Source organism: Euphorbia lathyris, chromosome 2, assembly GCF_963576675.1.
Source record: "Euphorbia lathyris chromosome 2, ddEupLath1.1, whole genome shotgun sequence".
NCBI lineage: Eukaryota > Viridiplantae > Streptophyta > Magnoliopsida > Malpighiales > Euphorbiaceae > Euphorbia > Euphorbia lathyris.
In genome coordinates this window covers 95,064,354-95,076,983 of record NC_088911.1, presented here as the reverse complement: position 1 = coordinate 95,076,983, position 12,630 = coordinate 95,064,354, and positions in this window count along the sequence as shown.

Genomic DNA, 12,630 nt, shown 5'->3' with positions numbered 1-12,630 from the left:
GAAGGCTACGTACAAAAGGTTTGCAAATTGATCAAATCGATCAATGGCCTCAAACAGTCTTCAATGCAATGGTACCTCTATTTTCATGATGAGATAAGATCGAATAACTTCAATAAAATTGAAGAAGACCACTGTTTCTATACCAAGTGCTCCGAAAATAATTTTATCATTCTATCATTATATGTTGATGATATCCTAATTGCATGTAATGATATGACTTTTGTAAATCAAACTAAAGCTTGGTTAAGTTCAAGCTTTGAGATGAAAGATATGGGAGAAGCAACATATATCCTTGGGGTCAAGATCACAAGGGATCGCTCAAAGAAACTATTGGCCTTGTCTCAAGAGACTTACATCAACACAGTTCTTGAGCAATTCAATATGCAAGATTACAAACCCATATATAGCCCAATGAGCAAAGATCATGTTCTGAGCTCAAAGATGTGCCTCAAAACACACAGAAAATGGAAAATGTTCGTTATGTGAATGTGGTTGGTAGCCTTATGTATGCAATGTTATGCACTAGGCCTGATATCTGCCATGCTATTGGGATGGTAAACATATATCAATCCAATCCAAGTCAAGCTCATTGGTCTGATGTGAAGAGAATACTAAGGTATCTCAAAGGAACGGCGGACTACTCTTTGTGTTACCAAGGGAATAATCTTCTACTTAAAGGATAAACAGATATGGAATCGGCAAGAGACTTTGATGAAAGAAAATCCACTTCCGGCTACGTCTTTTTACTCAAAAATGGGGCAATTTCCTAGAGTAGCAAGAAATAGACATGTATAACATTATCCACCATGGAAGCTGAGTACGTGTCTTACTCATTCGTAACCCAAGAGGTTGTTTGGTTAAATAGATTCATGGATCGCCTAAACATTGTTACAACAAGCTATCCAGTAATAATCAGCAGTGATAGTCAATCTGCTATTGCTTTTTCTAAGGATCAAATATTTCATAGTAAAGCAAAGCATATTGAGATTAAGTATAATTTTCTTAGAGAATTAGTTGCACGCAAAGAAGTTTGTATGAAATATGTTTCGACTCATGACATGGTTGTTGACCCTCTAATGAAACCTATCAAGAAAGATGTTTTTGTGAAACATATTAGGTCCCAAGGATTATTTAGGATCTAAACATATTGCTATCACATGTAACTTTTGTAACATGTGTTTCAAATTGAATAAAGTATCTTTATGAATCACCTATAATACATGTATATATAAATGTTGTATGTTAATGTTTCCAATTGAGCATGTCAGACAGAAAAGCGACTCACTCACATGAGCGCTTACCTTTATTTTGTTAATCTTGTTGACAAAGATAAGGATGATGCGAATTTTTGAGTAAACGAGAACTTGCTCAATAATTGATCTCGTCTTGCAGTAACAATGGATTTAGGTTCATTAGCTTGCAGGATAGAAATATACATACGAGTGGATAAATATGTATATAAAAAGATTATTTATAATCTGAGATTTCAATCAGAGTTGCTTGAATGAAATCTTCTGTCTTAGATAGCCGAAGGTAGTCCTATAATGAGAGAGACTAAGGTTAGATGGTATGACACATTGAAAATGAAACCTTAGTATGGTGTTGTTTTGAGCAAAGACATGTGCTTTCTTCAAATGAACACCATAACACATGTTTTTCATACCATGTGTGCTTTGTGACCAAGAGATGGAAAAAGGACAATCTCATTTTTTTCTAGCGTGAGACTCTCTACGTGAAAACATGTTTTTTCTCGAAACATTATCCTCAATACATGTAACTAGTTCAAGAAGTGTAATTCATTTTGGCTACTTTAGAAGGATGCCCTCAAGAGCTAAGTACTAATTCAGCTCGGACAGGGACCAACTGAACATGTAAAATGAATTATTATGGAAAGAACGTAGTAAGAGGGAAAAACTTTATCAAGTTCACATCTTGCAGTCCTCCAAAACTCTCCCCATCAATTTATCTCTACTTTCACTATTATATATAGTATAATGTGGTAATTTCATTAAAGAGTTAAATAATGTGTCAATCTCTTATGTTAAGCGTTCAACAAATTCTGCAGCTCATTGCTTAGTTAAGCTAGTAGTTTATGTGTATGTTCATGGAGTGTGGGAATGTCTCCCTCCTTTCCTTATCCATGTATTTGTTTAAGATTTAATTTAATGAAATTTTGTTTCAAAAAATCATAATTGGGAAAGGTTTTACTCACCTGTAAGTAAAGAAGAAAGAATTTTAAATGTACAAGAATAAAACTCTTATCTTGAGAGTTGAGAGAGATAATTAAAGCCATATAGAAGGTGAAATGATAGAGGGAAAATCAATATAGGGATACTAATTGATCTTCTCATAAAACCGTTTCTGTTTAAATGGTAAATTTGTAATTACCATATAAGCTTAGAAATAATGAAAATTAACTATAATTAAGGAATCCATATCAATAATTATTTTTTATAGAGCGGATTTTTCTTAATGTGTCAAAAAAGGCCTTCAAACAATTTATCTCTATTTTCACTATTACATAAATCGAAGTTTATATAAATCGAAGTTTAGTTGAAAATTTGGTTGAAAGTTTATATATAGTATAGATAGATGTTGAAATGGAAGCAACATGAATTTATTACGCTATAAAGTATTACAATCATTACTTTTCTAATGTTGAACATCAAGAGACATTATCAATTCAATACGTTAGATATACATGTTTAGTCTTTGCATTTGTAAACTTCAATTACATATAAAAAAAATAAAATTAATAAGAATTAGACACAAATTAATCTTTATGATAATCATTTTCCTTGAAATTTTATGAACACCAAAGTATTCAAATTCAATTATTAATTAGGCTACAATAACCCAATATATCCAATTGAATCAGCTTAATACCAGATGAAAATAGGGGACCTCATCACCGGTGATGAGGTCCCCTATTTTCATCTCGTATTATCCCATCAAGATATTCAATCAACTTATTCTTCATTCTTTCACTGTGTACAATATTAGTCATGCTCGCAGATATCACTTCTTTGACTTCATTAATATTTTCTAATAATTATATGTGACTGGGTTTCAGATACAAGAACACAGAACAAACAGATGAATAGAAAACAAAAATTGAGGGACCAAAAAGAAAATTGTGAGAGAATTATCTTTGTCTCGTTTTTATGTAATTCGAAAATAAGAGAGAATATCAGAATATATGCTTATGAGGAGATGAATGAAATGTTTTTCCCCATTAATTCAAAAATTAATATTTTTTAATAAAGTATTAAGTTCGTAAATTAATTTGAGTTAAAGAGAATGAAATTGTAATTGTAACCACTTAGTACAAAAAAAAGTTTAAAATTAATATGTGAATTTAATTCTATTAATTAGAATCATAAGCTCAACATTTCAAAGATTGAAGAGATTCAAATAATAACATTTTCAATTAACATTTTTCCAATAACTTGTCTTATATGATCATGTTTCAATTTCATATGTTCGTTCTCCTAACCATTAGAGATAGAGGCAAAATTAACTTGTGTTATGGATTGAAGTTAATAATTAAAGAAACGTTAAGAGGAAAATCATCATTTTCAAACATCAAACCCTTAAAAATGAAAAATAGATTAAGAACTTACCAAATTAATATTGAAACCCAACTCTCCATAACCAAATGGACATTTAACTATATAGAAAATGAGGATCGATCTGTGACGTCCTAAATATCATGTAATTGAGTTGTGCCATTAAACTGCAAAATAAAATAAAATTCATATATGTATATGAGGTTATGGGTTTCAATTCCAATTTCAACAAAATTTATAATGTATTAAATGAAAGGAGATGGAATAAATTATTTACTACTCAGAGAATGAGGTTTTTAATATCGATGATATGATTGGTGGGGAGAGAGTCGATTCCAGTCCGAATTGCCTTCTAGGGCGATGTTGCGACTGATTAACCCAATTGGTTTTGTTAAGGTCATCCGAGGAGGAAGACACTATTCCATTTTCCCTTTCACATGACACAAGTGTTGGGGTTTTGTGTCCTATAGTCAATTGTTGCAGGATACAAACTTATTGTAAATGAATTGTTCTTTATATCATTTGTTTTAATGAGATATATGTTTTATAACTATATAAAGGCAATCCCTTTTAAGCACTAAATAAAGTCTAATAAAAGGAAATCCGTAAGTTTGTTTAAAGTGATTATAAAGTGTTCATACAAGCATTAAGTGAGACAAAACTTTATAATAAACTAATAAACTTAAAACCACCCCAAGTCAAGTGATATGTTTAGGATTGATATATCACTGTTGAGACTTGTATGTAACAATGTCTTCTGTCTGACAGAAAGCTGATGTCACAAGCTTCATATATACAGATATCTGGACAGTTACATAGATCCGATGAAACGTTGTTCATTAGGATTGGGGATCCGATTTGAGATAACAGGATGGGTAGATTCATCCTTGTCAACTGTTCATCTCATTGGTATTAATAGGTATAACTAATCCTCAGACTCAAAGGAATGTTAATTGGTCATTCTGAATTACTGAATGTGAGACTTTGATCCTGTGGTCCCACGATCCTTAACAGAGATGACTCTGGGGTGTGAACTGCAAAGGTTGGGTGTCACAGGAAGTAATTTCAGGGTAGTTATACATTGGATTGAGCATTTATCACTCCCGATTAATGGGAGATACATCCAAGGATCGCTTGTGGAAGACTTGACTCTAAACCCTTGCAAGGTGATAGCTTAAGAGTAGAAATACAGATTTCACTTAACCTATCTTTTTGAGTTGACTCGGCCAATAACAAGTAAAACGAACGTCTCGCTATATGTGACTTGACATTACCCATAGTCATAAGATTCAATTCAAGGATGTAGCTGATAAAGGATCGTATTATACCGTAACTAATACGGAAGGGTTAACGATAGAATCAATCTGTCTTCTTAACGGACTCTGGGGGAATGAATACAGACTTGCCAATAACATACTCTGTACATCATTCCGTTATGCAAGGGATTAAATATAATTCTTGAAGAAATTAATTTAATAGGTTGCATACGGCCAGAAGTAGTAAGGACCTAATGGATCACACATAAGACTCGGAACCAAAAGAGAGATGGATATGATTAATAAATGGAAACCCAATTGAGCCCAGTAAGGCCCAAATACAAGGAGGGGGCCGAAATTTGTATGTATTAGTAAGGGATTGATTTTATTCCATTAATCCTAATTTGATTAGGATTATGAATTAAATTAATTAAGAGATAATTTAATTAGGAGTTTTAATTAGATTAATATTCTCCTATTATTATCCAATTAGGTTATTTATTATTATCCTAAATATATTAGATATATAGTGAGATAATAATTAGGAATCCTTTTCCGAATTGGATTCCTATTAAGTAACCTATTCCTATCTAACTAGGGTTTAGATACAAGCTAATATATATACCCCTCCCTATAGTGAATTTCGACCAAGCCCTAAGCCTCCCCACTTGTGATTTTCGAAATTGCTTAGAGAGAGAGAGAAAAGAATTCTATTCCCCAAGTTCGTGGACAAGAATTCATACGGCATTCCATCGATTGATTAATCTTATTCATCCCTCTTTCTCCTTGATCTTGTGTTGGTTAATTAGAGGCAATCTATTTTGATTGCATCTCATAAGGGTTGATTTTATCTTAACCTCACCGTATTCTACTTTGCGGTTGGAACCTCGGAGAAGAATTGTGGGAGCTTCTTTAACAACGGTAGATTGTTCATCGAAAGGTATTCCTTCTTATCCCTCTTTATATGAAATAACGATTAACGGATCCTATGGTTAAAAGGAAATAGGCTAAAATTTTTATATTTCCGCTGCTATACCTTAGCCCTAATTTCCTTCAGTGGTATCAGAGCCATCGTTAAATCCGTTATTTGATATATGAAAATATAGAAGTTTTCAATAGGATTGAATAAATATTTATGGTTAGGATTAATTAACAAATTGTTTGGTTAATTAATTCTAAAGATAAATAAAGTTTTGATTAATTGTTAATTAAAACTGATTATGCTTATGTTCCTAATTATTTCGGTTGATAATCATTATAACAAAATCTATTAGTTTTATAGTTAGGTTGATAAAATTAGTTTTATTAATTCTAAATGATAAGACGGAAATCTATTGTAGATTATCCTATTTCTGAAAACCGTTTTAAAATTATTTTAGAACTGATATATATAAATATATATATATATATATATTTAATATATATAAAAAAAATATATGACAGCAGCCCGAGTCGCGCCTCACGGCGCGACTGGCCGCTGTCACGTGGCTGCTGCCTCGCGGCAGCAGCCGCGTGCGGCGCAGGGGCGCCGCTGCCGCAAGGCGAAAGCGCCCCGCGTGCCCTAAGGGCTGCTGCTAATCGGCAGCAGCCCGCCCTCGGGCCCGGCCCGATACCCACTTGATTTTAAAATAGGTTTTAAATCGTTTTATGTTAAATGTATATATATGTTTCAGAAATTAATAGTTTTCTGTTTTGATTATCGAATGAATAATTCGTTTAAATGTTTGTTTTTACAAATATGTAAATCAAAGTGTTAAATGAATTAAAATCAAAATAAATGGGACGAGCATAATCAACATTTTATATGGTTATATTAGTCTAAGGATTAATATAAAGATACAAAACGATTAGAAGTAAAATTGGATGAAAGTTAATTTGACGAGTTAATATGATTAACCTAAATAATACATAAGCCGGTTATGTAATCAACCAATTAAATTTATTTAATTGAGTCTATGCATGTTTGGAGTTATGGACATATTTGGACCATCTTTTAGTCTTTTGGTATTTTTGAAATAGGGCCTGCGCGTCCTCCCTTTCTACTATCTATTGTAATTTCTCCTCTCATCTGATTCCCTTCAATTCAATTGAAGTTTTCTTATAGTAGTATAGAAATTAATATGTAATTTCAAGGCGCCATGGAGAAGACGGAGGACCTAAAGAGAAATATGTAATAGTTAGTATTTCCTTAGGTTTGGCCTTTTATTCCGTCTCTGGCTCGACGGAATAATTTAGATGATGTGTCCATAACGCCAATGTATGTGAATGTGTGTATGTCTGATGTATGCTAAAGCAAATCAAGACTAAGTTAGATTATGAGACTTAAATAAAATCCCTCATTAAAAAGTTAAGTAAATAAGTAAGTTATTAAAATCGGTTGCCCCTCCCTAATATTATAATTCAGCCGGCAGTACTGGGGGCCTTTGGGTTGTTGAGTAAACTCAAGCTCGGGGTCTTATGGTAACACCTGAATTATCGAAAATCATTTTTCATGAATATGGGGTAATACTTAAATTAGATTATGATAATTGGATGAGTAAACTCATGTTGTCATAAACTAATGGGCAAAACGGTTGGGATTAATATGAATAGCATATTAGTTACTAATGTGGTTAGTAACCCAATAACCTAGGAATCACATTAGAGATGTGATTGATTATATGAATCTACCTAATGAATGAGACTAGCTTGTTGAGTAAACTCAAGGCGAAATCTCAGGAGTTAGGATCCTAGCTCACTAAAGGATTTGTGAAATTCTTCGAATTAATATGGAGGGTTATTAATTTGGCAAAATAGTGGGAGCAATCTGAAATAAATTAAAAGGCCTATAATTTTAGATTGTTATACTTTAAAGCAAATGAATGACATACGTTTACTCTTTCTCACTCTCAGGTTTTGTTTAAACACACACTCTTAAAATCATAACTAAAACCAATCTGCAAAACATCCTTACCGATAACAAATTGAATGGTTCAAACTTCACCGACTGGTTTCGTAACCTCAAAATTGTTTTGAAGTTCGAAAGGAAAGGGTATGTACTTGATACACCGATACCCCCTTACCCAATGGATGATGCTCCCTACCAAGAGGTTTATGCTTACTTGAAGCATAAAGCTGATGATGATCAAGTGGGGGACATCATACTTGCATCATTGACACCGGAAGTTAAAAGGCAACTACATTCAGATATGGATGCCTCTTCCATGGTCAAGCACCTTAAAGAGCTATTTGTGATAGAAACTCGGTGCGAGCGCTTCGAAATAACCAAAGAGTTATATAAAAGCAAGATGCAGGAGGGCACATCTGTGATGGTACATTGTGCCAAGATGATCAGCCTCATAACCAAGTTTTCTAGTATTGGAGATGCGATGGACCATGAACTAAGTGAAAACTTATTTCTACAGTCCCTCCCTGAGAGCTACTCACAGTTCATCATGAACTATCAGATGAGTGGCTTGCAAACCTCTCTTGTAGAGCTTGCACATATGCTCGAGTCAGTCGAGCCCATTATAAAAGAAAACGAGGAAATGTTGGCCCTTGCTATTGAAGGATCGAGAAAAAGGAAAGGGATCGCTCCCGATCCAAACCATCCTGATAAATGCATGGGGGCTGTGCTCACCGAAACAAAGGGAAAGGAACCAAAGAAGCCCAAAGGAAAGTGCTACTATTGTGGTGACTTAGGGCATTGGAAGAGAAACTGCAAGGAGTATCTAGCCACCCTCAAGAAGGGAAAAGGCGGTGCTTCTACGTCTGGTATGTTCTATATTGAAATAAATACGGTTTCATTGTCTGAATCTTGGGTACTTGATACCGGATATGGATCTCATATTTGTACAAATATGCAGGAGCTAAAACAGACTAAGGAACTAAAGAAAGGAAGCATAAACTTGCGAGTGGGAAATGGAGCAAGAGTTGCCGCCCTCGCAATTGGAGATTATGTTTTACTTTTGCCCTCTGGGCTTGTAATAGAATTAAGGAATTGTTTATACGTTCCTGAGATGTCTCGTAACATTATTTCTATTAGCCGTCTCGTTGACGACGGTTTTCATATTTCAATAAAGAACAATAGTTGCAATTTTTATAAAGATTCGATCTTTTATTTTTCAGGAATATAACAAAATGGGATTTATGTGTTAGATGATAAAACTCCTGTTTTTGCAATTGATACCAAAAGACATAAGCTAGATAATTCAACTTACTTGTGGCATTGTCGTTTAGGCCATATAAACAAGAGACGCATGCTAAAGCTACATTCAGATGGGCTTATAGATCCAATCGATTCTGAATCATTGGAAACATGCGAATCATGTTTAAAAGGTAAAATGACAAAGACACCCTTTAGCAATAAAGGTGAGCGTGTATCAGACACTCTAGGACTCATTCATTCAGATGTATGTGGTCCTATGTCAGTCCAAGCAAGAGGAGGATTCAGATACTTCATTAGCTTCATAGATGACCATACTCGCTATGGTTATATCTACTTGATGAGGCACAAATCAGAAGCTTTTGACAAGTTCAAATGCTTCAAGAATGAAGTGGAAAATCAATTAGGAAAGAAAATAAAAACACTTCGATCTGATCGAGGTGGCGAATATCTTTCTGATGATTTTCTGAATTATCTAACTGAATGTGGGATATGCTCACAATGGACACCTCCCTATACGCCACAACACAATGGTGTATCCGAGAGGAGAAACCGTACCCTATTAGATATGGTACGATCCATGATGAGCATGGCCTTACTTCCAAAGATGTTCTGGGGCTATGCCTTAGAAACTGCCCTCTTCACCCTAAATCGAGTACCAACTAAATCCGCTAGTTCCACGCCATATGAATTGTTCGTTGGTAGGAAACCCGTGTTCTCTTTCATGAGAGTATGGGGTTGTTCAGCATATGTCAAACGCGTTGCGTCCGACAAATTAGATTCTAAATCTGATAAATGTTTCTTCATTGGATACCCTAAGGAAACTATGGGATATTACTTCTATCATCTAGATGATCAGAAAGTGATCGTATCCAAACACGCAACCTTCTTAGAGAAAGAGTTTCTCGAAGAAACACAAAAGGGAAGCGTGATTGAACTCGATGAAGTTCAAGAGGAAGAAACACCGACTGAAACAACGGAGGCGGTTGAGGTACCCGAAGAAGTCCCATTAGATGAGACTCTAGTGGCACCTATTCGTAGATCACGAAGAGTTCGTGAACTCCCAGTTAGATATGGTTTTCTAGTGGGAGATGATGATGAGGTTCCCGTGTTAGACGACGAACCCGAAAACTACGAAGAGGCTCTTACTAGTCCAGATTCTAAAGCATGGCTTGAGGCCATGGATTCTGAAATGGATTCCATGTATACTAACCAAGTTTGGACTTTGGTTGATCCACCCGAAGGGATAAAACCCATTGGGTGCAGATGGATCTTCAAAAAGAAGACTGACATGGATGGAAAGGTTAGCACCTACAAGGCTAGGTTGGTAGCGAAAGGATATCGTCAAAAACAAGGTTTTGATTATGACGAAACCTTCTCTCCCGTTGCTATGTCCAAATCAATCAGAATCATGCTTGCAATTGCCGCTCATTTTGATTATGAGATTTGGCAAATGGATGTGAAAACAGCTTTCCTAAACGGAAACCTGCTTGAGGATGTATACATGATGCAACCTGAAGGTTTCATATCAAAGGATGCAAATAAAGTTTGCAAACTTCAGAGATCCATTTATGGACTCAAGCAAGCATCTAGAAGCTGGAACAAGCGTTTTGACGAAACCATAAAACAATTTGGTTTCGAACAAAATTGCGAAGAAGCTTGCATTTACAAGAAAGCAAGTGGGAGCTCTATAGCATTTCTCATACTATATGTGGACGATATAATGTTAATGGGAAATGACATTGCTCTATTACAGTCAGTGAAAATATGGTTATCCGGTAACTTCTCAATGAAAGACCTTGGTGAAGCAGCCTATATACTTGGTATAAAGATCTACAGAGATAGATCGCGTAGACTGCTTGGTCTTTCACAGGCTACATACATTGAAAATGTGCTAAATCGGTTTAGCATGCTTGAATCGAAACGAGGTAACTTACCTATGGTACATGGAGTAAAGTTAAACAATCATCAATGTCCTAAAACTGATGATGACAAACGACGCATGGCTGTAGTCCCATACGCCAGCGCGATCGGTTCGATTATGTATGCTATGCTATGCACTAGACCCGACGTAGCGTTCGCGTTATCTGTAACGAGTCGTTACCAAGGGAATCCGGGAGACGAGCATTGGATTGCCGTCAAAAACATTCTTAAGTACTTGAGAAGAACTAAAGATATGTTTCTAGTGTACGGAGAAGGAGATCTGAAAATACAAGGATTTTCAGACGCTAGTCATCTCACAGATGAGAATGATTTTAAATCCCAATCAGGATATCTATTTATCCTAAATGGGGGCGCGGTCAGTTGGAAAAGTTCCAAGCAGGGAAGCGTAGCTTTCTCTACGACCGAGTCAGAGTACATCGCTGCTGCGGAAGCAGCAAAGGAAGCAGTTTGGATTAGAAAGTTCATTACAGAACTAGCAGTTTGGATTAGAAAGTTCATCAAGTTCACATCTTGTAGTCCTCCAAAACTCTCCCCATCAATTTATCTCTACTTTCACTATTATATATAGTATAATGTGGTAATTTCATTAAAGAGTTAAATAATGTGTCAATCTCTTATGTGAAGCGTTCAACAAATTCTGCAGCTCATTGCTTAGTTAAGATAGTAGTTTATGTGTATGTTCATGGAGTGTGGGAATGTCTCCCTCCTTTCCTTATCCATGTATTTGTTTCAGATTTAATTTAATGAAATTTTGTTTCAAAAAAATCATAATTGGGAAAGGTTTTACTCACCTGTAAGTAAAGAAGAAAGAATTTTAAATGTACAAGAATAAAACTCTTATCTTGAGAGTTGAGAGAGATAATTAAAGCCATATAGAAGGTGAAATGATAGAGGGAAAATCAATATAGGGATACTAATTGATCTTCTCATAAAACCGTTTCTGTTTAAATGGTAAATTTGTAATTACCATATAAGCTTAGAAATAATGAAAATTAACTATAATTAAGGAATCCATATCAATAATTATTTTTTATAGAGCGTATTTTTCTTAATGTGTCAAAAAAGGCCTTTAAACAATTTATCTCTATTTTCACTATTATATAAATCGAAGTTTAGTTGAAAATTTGGTTGAAAGTTTATATATAGTATAGATAGATGTTGAAATGGAAGCAACATGAATTTATTATGCTATAAAGTATTACAATCATTACTTTTCTAATGTTGAACATCAAGAGACATTATCAATTCAATACGTTAGATATACATGTTTAGTCTTTGCATTTGTAAACTTCAATTACATATAAAAAAAATAAAATTCATAAGAATTAGACACAAATTAATCTTTATGATAATCATTTTGCTTGAAATTTTATGAACACCAAAGTATTCAAATTCAATTATTAATTAGGCTACAATAACTCAATATATCCAATTGAATCAGCTTAATACCAGATGAAAATAGGGGACCTCATCACCGGTGATGAGGTCCCCTATTTTCATCTCGTATTATCCCATCAAGATATTCAATCAACTTATTCTTCATTCTTTCACTGTGTACAATATTAGTCATGCTCGCAGATATCACTTCTTTGACTTCATTAATATTTTCTAATAATTATATGTGACTGGGTTTCAGATACAAGAACACGGAACAAACAGATGAATAGAAAACAAAAATTGAGGGACCAAAAAGAAAATTGTGAGAGAATTATCTTTG